This window comes from Dipodomys ordii, unplaced genomic scaffold (assembly GCF_000151885.1).
Source record: "Dipodomys ordii isolate 6190 unplaced genomic scaffold, Dord_2.0 Scaffold176, whole genome shotgun sequence".
Classification (NCBI taxonomy): domain Eukaryota; kingdom Metazoa; phylum Chordata; class Mammalia; order Rodentia; family Heteromyidae; genus Dipodomys; species Dipodomys ordii.
Window position 1 is genome coordinate 1553902 of NW_012267392.1, and position 11501 is coordinate 1565402.

Genomic DNA, 11501 nt, shown 5'->3' on the forward strand with positions numbered 1-11501 from the left:
TGCCCTTGAGTTGCTTAGTTTATTTTCATCAGTGTCCAATGCAGCTGATGGGCCCCTCTACTGTTATTTTCCCATTTCCCTCTGTTTCTGTGCCCTTCTCCTAGCTTCCCTCAGATGTGGACATATATATATGTGGTCAGGAACATGGAGCCATTTAACAATGATATGACAAAATGAGTAGAGGTCATTTGTTTCAGGGAGACTAGGTGCCGTTTTTCTCTCTGCTCTTGGCTTACCTCACTTAAAATTATTTGTTCTAGCTCCATCCATTTTCCTGAAAATGCCATTTTTTTTGTCCTTTCTAATGGCTGCATGATATTCCATTGTATATAGGTACCACAATTTTTGGATCCATTCATCTGTAGTAGGGCATTTGGGTTGTTTCTATATCTTGGCTATTGTGAACAGTGCTGCAATGAGCATGGAGGCGCATACGTCCTTGTATACTGGTTCCTCTTGCTCAGGATAGATGCCTAGGAGTGGTATGGCTGGGTCATAGCTTTATGAGGTACCGCCATACAGCTTTCCAAAGTGGTTGTATTAGTGTACATTCCCACCAGCAATGAAGTAGGTTTCCCTTTCTCTGCATCCCTTCCAGCATTTGTCCTTGGTTTAATTTAGGATGTCGGCCCATCTGACTGGGGTAAGGTGGTATCTCAGTGTTGTTTTTATTTGCATTTCCTTTACAGCCAGTGATGATGAACATTTCCTCGTGTGTTTCTTTGCCATTTTTATCTCTTCTTCTGAGAAGTCTCTCTTTTTCTCCCTTGCCCATTTAATGATTAGTTTGTTAGATTTGGAAGGGATTAGTTTCTTGAGCTCCTTGGATATTAGGTACTTGTCTCATATATTCCTGATAAATATTTTTACCAATTAGTTGGTTGTCTTTCTAGTTTGGTAGCTATGTCTTCAGCTGTGTAGAAACTTTCTTTTAAAGTTAGTCCCATTTGTCAAGTCTCTCTCCAATTTGTTGTGAGCCTGGCACTCTGTTTAGGAAGTTCCTGCCTGTCTCTGTAAGTTCAAGTGTCTGTCTCCTACTAATGTCCTGCAGTAAATATAGAGTTTCAGGTTTGATGTTGAGATCTTTAATCAATTTTGAGTTGATGTTAGTGCATGGTAACAGGCTGGGTTTTCTGGATGTGGCCATCCAGTTGTCCCAGCACCAGTAGTTGAGAGGCTAGGTTTTTCCACTGAATGTCTTTGGATCATTTGTCAAATATCAGCTGACTGTAGGTATGTGATTTTATTTCTAGATCTTCTAATCTGTTCCAATGGTCTTCAAGTCTCTTTTTGTGTCAATACCAAGCTGTCTTTGTTATTATGGCTCTATAGTAGAGTTTAAAATCTGGTATTATGATCCCTCCAGCATTGTTTCTTTTTCCTAGAATTGCTGTGGCTATTCTAGATCTTTTGTTGTTCCATATGAATTTCTGGATTGTTTTCTCTCTTTCAGTAAAAAATGTCATTGGGATTTTGTTGGGGATTGCATTGAATTTGTATGTCATCTTTGGCAGTATGGCCATTTTCACTATATTAATTCTGCCTATCCAAGAACATGTTTCCTGGTGTCCTCTATGATTTCTTTCTTCAGGCTTTTATAGTTTTCATTAGTTCCTTTACATCTTTGGTTAGGTTAATTCCCAGATTTTGAGGTTATTGTAAATAGGATTGTTTCCTTGATTTCCCTTTCTGCATGTACAGTGTTGGTGTACAGATAGCCAATTGATTTTTGTGGGTTAATTTTGTATCCTGCTATTTTGCTGAAGTAGTTTATAAGCTCTAGGAGTGTGGGAGGGAGTTTTGGGGATTGTTAGGGTATAATATCATGTCATCTACAAATTGGGATAGTTTCATTTCTTCCTTCCCTATGATGATCCCTTTAATGTCCTTTTCTTACTTTATTGCTCTGGCTAAGATTCCAGAACTATGTTGAAGGAAAGTGAGCATCCTTGCCTTGTTCCTGATTTTAGGAGAATTGTTTTTAGTTTTTTCCCAGTTAATATAGTGTTGGCTATTTGTCTGCCGTATATGGCTTCTATTGTTTTAAGGATGTTCCTTCTATTGCTGTTTACTCCAGAGCTTTTAACATGAATAAATGTTGTATTTTATCAAAAGCCTTTTTCGTGTCAATGGACCTTGGATCTGTTGATGTGATCGATTACATTTATTGATTTATGCATGCATCTCTGGATGAAGCCTACTTGATCATAATGTATGATTTTTTTATATGTTTCTGGATTCTGTTGGCTAAATTTTTATTGAGGAGCTTTGCAGCTGTGTTCATCAAAGAGATTGGTCTGTAGTTCTCTTTTTTCCTTGGTCTTTGCCTGGTTTGGGGATGAGTGTGATATTGGCCTCATAGAATGAGTTTGGGAATGCTCCATCTGTTTCTATTTCTTGGAAGAGCTTGAGGAGTATGGGTATTAGTTCTCTTTAAAGGTCCTTTAGAATTTCGTAGTGAATCCATCTGGTTATGTTGATCATGGGCTCATTAGACACTAACCCATCGAGATGTCTTATTTAAGAGGACCGTGTGGGCAATTTTAAATGGTATGGCCCTGAGGTAAGAACCAGATGCCAGGTATAGTTTCATTTTAGCTACCCCCAAGTTTTATGGGCCCGGAGCGAGAAGAGGGGTACTGGTGGGCGGGTTGATGGTTTCACGGAGGATGGTAGATTAAGGGACTACTGTTGGAAGGGGATAGTCATATGGACAAGGATTAATGTAATATAATGGTTTATGTACGTGTCATGGAAAATCTAGTCTGTTTTTCCTTGTTGGAAGACTTCTGATTGCTTCCTCTATCTCATTGTAAGTTATTGGCTTAATTCTTCTTGGTTCCGTTTGGGCAATTTGTATTTCTCTAAAAATTCATCCATTTCTGCTAGGTTTTCATTTTTTAGTATAGATTCTGGAAATAGTTCTTTATGATTGTCTTAGATATTTTTTGTAACTTTTCCAGTGGCATCCTGATCTTACTGATTTGGGTCTCCTCACTTCTTTTTCGGCTAAGCTTGCCAGAGGTCCATCGATTTTATTGATTTAAAAAATAAACAGTTTTACTTTAATTTTACTTAGTTTTCTAAGTCTATATCTCAATTTCAGGTCTTATTTTGGTTAATGCTGTCTAGAACTTTGGGATCAGTTTTTTCTGGTTTTTCTAGCATTTTAGTTGTATCATGAGAGTATTTACTTGGTCTGTTTCTATTTTCTTGATGTGTGCGCTGACAGCAATAAATTTGCTCATCAGGACTGCTTTTGCTGTGCCCCATAAGTTTCTTTGTGATGTATATTCATTTCATTGAATTGTAGGAACTTTTTAATTTCTTCTATGACCCAGGTGTTGCTCAGAAGTATGCTGTTCAATTTCCATGTATTTGAGTATGCTTGGTTATTGAGAATTAGCTTGATTCCACTATGGTTGGGATTATGTCAGTCCTCTTGTATTTGCTTAATTTTTTCATGAACTATATGATATGATATATTTTGGAGACAGTTTCATGAGCTGATGAGAAGAATGTGTACTGGGTTGTTGTAGGGTAGAAAACTTGGTAGGTGTCCATTAATTCCACTTGAGATATGGCATCATTTAATTTGGAGTCTTCTTTGCCAATCCTCTGGTTGGTAAACCTGTCCTTTGGTGAGAATGGAGCATTAAAATCTCCTACTATGATTGTATTAACATCTATTGTTTCCTGTAAGTCTGAGAGTATTTGCTTATATTTGGGTTCATCAATGTTTGGAGAGAGTATAAATTAATAATGGTAATAGCCTCTTCTTGGATTGTTCCCTGTATTAATATGTAGTGTCCTTCTTTATCTTTTTGTATTGATTTTAATGAAAAGTTTATTTTGTCAGATATCAGGATGGCAACTCCTGCCTTCTTGCTGGTAGCATTTGCATGGTAGATCCTCATCCATCCCTTTAGTCAGAGTTTGTTTTTGTTTGGCTGTGAGGTGGGTCTCTTGAAAGCAACATGGGTCTTGTTTTCTGATCCAATCTGCAGTTCTTTTTCTTTTAATTGGTGAATTGAGTCCATTAATATTTATGATTATTATAGAGAGGTCCATTGTTTCCTGTCATTTTCCTGCTTTCCTAAGCTTTTCTTCTTTCCTTTCCCCCTGTGTTTACTAAGTTGGTCTTCTAGTGATATCTATCTGATGTGGATCCCTGATCTCATTTTCTTGAGATTGTTTTCCCCCATCAATAGTCTTTGTAGTGCTGGCTTATTTATGAATTCATTTTTTCTTTACTATTAAAAAGTTTTGTTTCTCCATCGAATATTAATGCTAGATTCACTGGATGTAACAGTCTAGTTATTGGTTCTAAGTGCTCAGATGGTACTTTCCTAAGCCTTCCTTGCATTCAGTGTCTTTGTGGAGAGATCTTCAGTGAATCTGACTTTTTCCCCCATTGTACTATAGCATATTTTAAGTGTTTTTTTTCCCAATCTGTGACTATTTTTTCCAACTGCTGCATTTTTGTCTTCAGTACCTGATATTCTAGTTTGCATTTCATTCACTCTAATAACTATGGTTTCCATTGTGGTTTGCATGGAGAAAATTGATCCAATTATTATTTCTATGTTGGTTCTCAAAATACTAATTTCATCTTTTAGCGAAGTGTGTACTGCATCTGTATTAGAGTGCATCTCTTGTTTGAACTCCTGGATCTCTTTTGATAATTCATTTCTTTGTTCTTTAAATTTCAGATCCATTTCTTGCTTTAATTCTTTTTTTTAAACTGGTCATGGGACCTGAACTCTGGGCCTGGGTGCTGTCCATCAGCTCTTCAGCTCAAGGCTAATGCTCTACCAGTTGAACCACACCACTTCCACATTTTTCTGCTTATGTGGTGCTGAGGAATTGAACCCAGGGCCTCATGCATGCAAGGCAAGCACTCTACCACTGAGCCACTTTCCCAGCCCTCTCGTTTTAATTCAAGTCATTGCCTCTATCTACTCTTGGATGTAACATTTGTCTTCCATTTCTTTTCCTCTGGAGTTCTTCTCTGGGTGGCTGCTGGCTTTGGGGGAATGGTTTCCTGTCTTAGTTGTTGATGAATCTTGTAATTTTTCATTGTGATTTTCACATTAAGGATTCAGAGATTATGGAAGACAAATCCTGAACTCTTGACTGTTTTGGTCAATAGGTGGCTGCCTTTGCTTGGTTCTGGGTTGGTTCCTAGGTCAATTGCTGAAGCCTGCTTTCAGCCCTGGGCTGGCTGAAATAGACTTTGCTTTCTCTCTGTTCTGTTGGAGGAGGGGCCCACCACCAGCTGCTAGTCTGACCCACATAGGGCTCACTCTTGTTAGATTCTGATGTCAGACACACTCCACCCTCTCCTGAGGCGTGCACTTAGTTCCTAAGTCAGGGACAGGTGGTTTAGACAGCTTGGGCTCCCACCTGGGACACACAGGTGGGGCTCGGCTCGTACAGCCACCTGCGGGAGCCCACAAGCAGTTCTTGACTTCAGCCAAGGACCAGTAGTCTAGGCTGCTCATGCTCCCTCCCAGGGGCACTCTTGGCAAAACCTGGTGGGCTGCTTGTATTACAGTTGCTGGAACCCGCTCACAGTTCCTGATTTTAGCCAGATACTGGTGACCTGAGCTGTCTGTGTCCCCAACCCAGGACACACAGATTGGGTTCCTTCCACCTCCGACTTCAGCCAGGGACTCATGGACCTGGGCTGCTGGGTCTCCAGCCCAGGACACACAGGTCAGATGTTATGACTCTGGCTGCTGGGACCGACTGGCAGGGTTCCTGACTTCAGCTAGGGCCCGGCCGCGTTGGAGCTCCCCCGCCCCCCCAGAGGCACTCTTGGTCAAGCCTAGTGGGCTAGATGTGCTCCACTAGTTGCTGGGGAGCTTGCACAATTCCCAGTATCAGTGGGACCAGTACCCCATTTGGTAGGTGGAGGTCAAACTCTGGGTGTTACCACCAGCATTGGTTTTCCATGGCAGTGGTGGGGGCATCCCTTTGAAGTACTCAACTTATTCTGGAACTTGGGAGGCTGCCCAGCAGTGCTGTGGCAGATCGCTGTTTCTGTGAACTGTAGATCGCTGGTCATGACTGTGTTCTGCATTCCATGTTCCGTTGGGCAGGGCCAGGTGGTGGTGAAAGCTCCAGGTCTTGGTTTTTCCTTGATTCTAGTTTCTGTCTCTGTTTACGCTGTCCATGTCTATGGGAGTTTTCTGCATTTGCATTCTATGGACCACTGCGGCTCTCAGGTACCTGTTACCCCAGGCCAGGCCACTTTGGTGGCTGTGGATTAAGAGGTAGAGTACCAGCTATGAGTGAATAAAAGCTAAGGGACAGTTCCTAGGTTCTGAGTTCAAGATCCAGTGTAAGGAACAACAAAAAAAAGACCTTTCCTTCCTGGGTGCCAGTGGTTCAAACTTGTTATCCTAGCTACCTAGGAGACACAGCTCAACTTTTACCCTTTTGGTGGTTAATTGGAAATAGTCTCGTGGATTTTTCTGCTCAAGCTATAAACATGAGATTCTGTCAACCTGTATATGCCAGTATATGTTTCTTCCAAACAAAGTACTGATCTACAGGACTGCAGAACTACAATCCAAGTCAGAAAACAAACAATAATTAGAATTCACAATCTATATACCCTAAATTTTGCTACATGTTGTAACAATGTCTATTCTTACTCTTTGTATCCCACCCCCCAGACTCAAACTCAGTATCTGACAGTTTTGCTCACTCTCTGGTGCTCTACCACCTGAGCCACACTCCAACCCCCTTTTTCTATTTTTTGTTAAATATCTTTAGTCTCTTCTAATCTAGGAAAATTCCTGGTTTTTCCTTTTGTATCGATGATTTGTTTTAAAGAATAAATGCTTTACATATACAGGATAATTTTTCAACTAGGTCCATTCAATGTTTCCTCTTCAGCAAACTTTGGTCATGCTTTCCTAAAACCAAATATTTTATTTTCTCATGCTGGTACCCAGGCTTGAACCAGGGCTTCAAACCTTCCCTGGCCTTTTCACTCATGGTTGACACTCTACCATGTGACCCACACCTCTAGTCTGGCTTTTTGATGGTTAATTGGAAATAGTCTCACAGACTTTTCTGCTCAGGATGTTTAATCCTTCATGTCTCAGCCTTCAGAGTAGCTAGGATTATAGAGGTGAGCCACAAGCCCCCAGGTTCAGTGCTGTTTTCATTTCACCTAGGTGGAAGTGAACTTGGATGACCCAGTCATTTTGTCTGAATTTATTCATAAGTAAAGCACCAGCCTTGGGCAAAAAAGCTAAGGGACAGTACCCAGGCCCTGTATTTAAGCCCTAGTACCTCAAAAAAATAAATAAACTGGAAGGAGCAAGAACCTAGATGCCTGTTAGGAGAAAGACATTCAGAGACACAAGAGAATTCTTTTCTCATAAAAAAAATGACAAACTCAAACCTTTGATCACTGTTAACATGGTTTATATTTGTGTCATAAAGCTATTTGAATGAAAGATAACATTTTAGTTTGATTTTAAAACTATATACTTATGATGGCAGAGCATAGATGTCCTCAAGTATCATTTATCCTGAGGTGGTTACATTCTGGTGAAATTTGGAAATTAGAAATTAGAGGTCTACTGGTTAAGAGCACTTGACTAGGAATAGCATAGACGATTGCAACTTTCAGAACAAAGTCTGGCCTAAAATTGAAAACAGAAAATCCATGGAAGGGCCAGGAAGAGCTGATGGCTCAGGCCTCTAGTCCTAGCTACTCCAAAGGCTGAGATCTGAAGACTCCAGTTCAAAGCTAGTCTGGGCAGGAAAGTCTGTAAGACTTATCTCCAAGTTAACCAGCAGAGAGCCACAAGTGGAGCTGTGGCTCAAGTGGTAGATCACCATCTATGTGAGGAAGCTAAGGAATTGTGCCCAGGCTATGAGTTAAAATCCTGTTACAGGCACACACACAAAAACCAATTTTGGAAGAACTGACTGGGAAGAAATCAACATTAGATACTACAACTGGATTTATGTTTACCAACTGGAGTTACTCAGCTTATAACTAGTACATTAGAGTAATTGTCCAATAAAACAAATGGAAATATCGTTTACATGGTAACAAGAACAGATGATGTAATATAAGCATTCTCTGTTGCATCAGATTGAATAGCCATTTGGACACACTATCTGTGGTATTATTTGGTACAAGATATGAAGCTTTAATAGACCTGTGGACCTTGCTTGGGTCATGTGCCATATGTGTTGATATGAGGTAGGATTTTGAGGCTAAAAAGGGAACATTTTCTTTAGCTTTTAGTATTTATTCACTATAGCTTTTAGTATGTGTGTGCTGGTCCTAGGGCTTGAACTCAAGGCCTGGGCACTGTCCCTGAGCTTTTTTACTCAAGGCTAGTCCTCTAGCACTTGAGCCACAGCTCTACTTCCAGCTTTTGAGTAGTTTATTAGAGATGAGTCATATGGACTTTCCTGCCTGGGCTGGCTTTTGAACCACGATCCTCAGATCTCAGCCTGAGCCAATGTTGTTTATCTTGTTTAGATAGATAGATACACACACACACATATATATACATATATGTGTGTATGTATATATATATGTGTGTGTGTATCTATCTACGTATATATATATATATATATATATATATATATATATATATATATCACAAATTTCCAGTAACTAATTCTCTCCACATCAGGTTGTTACACTCTATTCCCTTCTGTGTAGTCCTTTCCACAGGAAGTGTCCAGATCTGAGAGCTCAACCTAGACCCCCGAGTCTGGAATCCTGACATCTGACACTAGAATTAGAGTGTTAGGATGTTGTTAAGGTTGTTTTCATTCCTTACTGCTACCTTGGCAGTAAGATGATGCTGATTCGAGCCTATTAGTACGCAACTAATAACTAGAAATAATGATTTTTTTTGGTTGCCAGTACTGGGGCTTGAACTCAGGGCTTGGACACTGACCTTTAGCTTTTATGTCAGTGACTAGTGCTCTCCATCTTGAGCCACAGCACCACTTCTGGTTTTCTGGTGGTTAATTAATTGGAGATAAGAGTCTCACGGACTATCCTGACCAGGTTAGCTTTGAACCATGATCCTCAGATCTCAGCATGCCGAGTAGCTAGGATTACAGGCATGAGCTACCGGCACCTGGCCAGAAGGGTTTTTAAGAAATGGCAGTGTTACCAGGTACTGGTGGGTCATGCCTATAATCCTAGCTACTCAAGAAGTTGGGTTCTGATGGTCATGGTTCAAGCCAGACCAGGCAAGAAAGTCCATGAGACTCTTATCTCCAATTAATAATCAAAAAGCCAGAAGTAGAGCTGTGGCTCAAGTAGTAGAGCACTAGCCTTGAGTGACAAAGACACAGTACCAAGGCTTGGAGTTCAAGTCACAGGACCAGCACAAAAAAAAAGCAGGAACATCTTTGCATTGTTCCTGATCTGTCAGAAAGACCCTAAATATAAGACATTAAATGTGATATTAGTTGTATGTATGGAAATCCTTTACAATATTGGTTTGCTTCCTGTATCTACCTAGCTTGCCAAGAGGTGTTCTCATTAATAGGCTTTGGGTTCTGTCTAATGTTTTTTCTGAATCTATTGATATGATTATGGATCATCTTTGTGCTGTTGATAAGTTACTGATTTTGAATGTTGAACCAATAAATCCCATTTTGTGGTGGTATATGTTCTTGTGGATTTTTTATCAATACATAGTTAAATTTGATTTGATGAGAAGTAATTGCATTATTATTACATCTATATTCTCATGCCCGTTTTTGGTCTGTAATTTCATATCTGATAATGTTTGACTTGGTTATTAGTCACGCTGGCTACATGGAATAAGATTTTTCCCTTTGCTACTACATTCTGGGGGAAAAATAATTAGGAATAAAAAAGGTAACAATTTTATTCATTCTTTTGGTAGATTTCACCAGGACACTTGTATAGTCCTGGTATTTTGTTTTTCAAGGTTGTGAAATACTGATTTAATGTTTAAAATATGACTTGTTATCTTTAAGTAGATGTACAAAAGGGCTTCCATTTAGCATGTCTGTTTACGAGTACAATGCTTCTTCTTAACATGCTATTTACTAAGTTTATTCTTAGATATTTAAAGAACACATCTTTAAAAGAATAGGTCCATTTTGTATAGGTTTAATTTATGGGTAGAATTTGTTAATATTTTTTATATTTCTTTTGATGTTTGTAGCATCAATAATGGTAGTCCTTTTTTTTCTTGTGCTGGTACTGGAGCTTGAACTCAGAACCCTTGCACTCTTGCTTGGCTTTTTTGCTCAAGGCTGGTGCTCTACCACTTGATCCATCCTCTACTTCCTGATTTTTGTTGGTTAATTGGAGCTAAGAGTCTCGTGGACTTTCCTGCCTGACTGGCTTTGAACCACAATCCTCAGATATGTCTGCTGAATAGCTAGAAATACAGGCAGCAGTCACTGCTACCCAGCTCTCTTTCTGGTATTTATAATTTATGTTTGTTTATTTAGAGAGGAAATAAAGTTTGACCTTAGGGTCTCAAAGTTGCGAAACCCATTGTTGAGCCATACCTCCAGCCCTTTTGGGGGCATTGGTTATTTTTAAGATAGCATTGTTTCTAAGATATAGTTTCACTTCCTGGGTAAGTGTGCTTGGAATATGATCTTCCTGGTTTTGGCTTCCTTGAGCTAGGAGTATGTGCCACTGTGTCAAGCTATAGGTAGGAAAGGGATCTCATGAAGTTTATTGTCTAGCTGGCCTCTACTCTTAATCATAATCCTGTTCGCAGCCTCCCAGGTAGCTAAGGTTACAGACATATGCCACCAGCACCTGGCTATTTTTTTTAAGACAGGGTCTTACCATGTAAACCAATCTGGCCTTGAACTCATGATTGTCCTACCTCAGCCTCCTGAGTGCTGGGATTATAGGCATGTGTCATTACACCTGGCTTTGTGCCTTTGTCTTTTAAATTAGTTAACTTAGCTAGAGTTTTATCAATCTTATTGACCTTTTCAGAGAATCATTTTATTATATTACTGGTTTTCTTCCAACTGCACTACTTTTTACTCTTTATCTGTTTACTCCACATTTTGTTCTAGTTTTAGAAGGCAGAAAATTACACAAGCAACCTGAAATTATTAGAACATATAATATTACTTTTGTAAACTACTATGTGATATAACATATGACTTTCCCCCATTCTGTCTAATTTGTGGCTCTATTCCATCCTCAATCCTACTCTGCCTGGGTATGGCCTATCTCTGAATTTACAGCCAAACATCACTGAACAGCATCTTGGTGGTCATAAGTGCTCCTTTCTCTACATTGTGATGCAGCTAGCATCACATAAGCCTAAGAAGCCTAAGAAGAATATGAAATAGGAGCCTAAGAAGACTATGAAATAGGATCTAGAACTCTGCATTTAATATTTTGATTGATGATTTTTGAGTGAGCAGACATTGGCTCTCATTTCAACTCTTATTCCAGGGCCTAAATACATGGAAGATTGGCCTCTTGACACCGT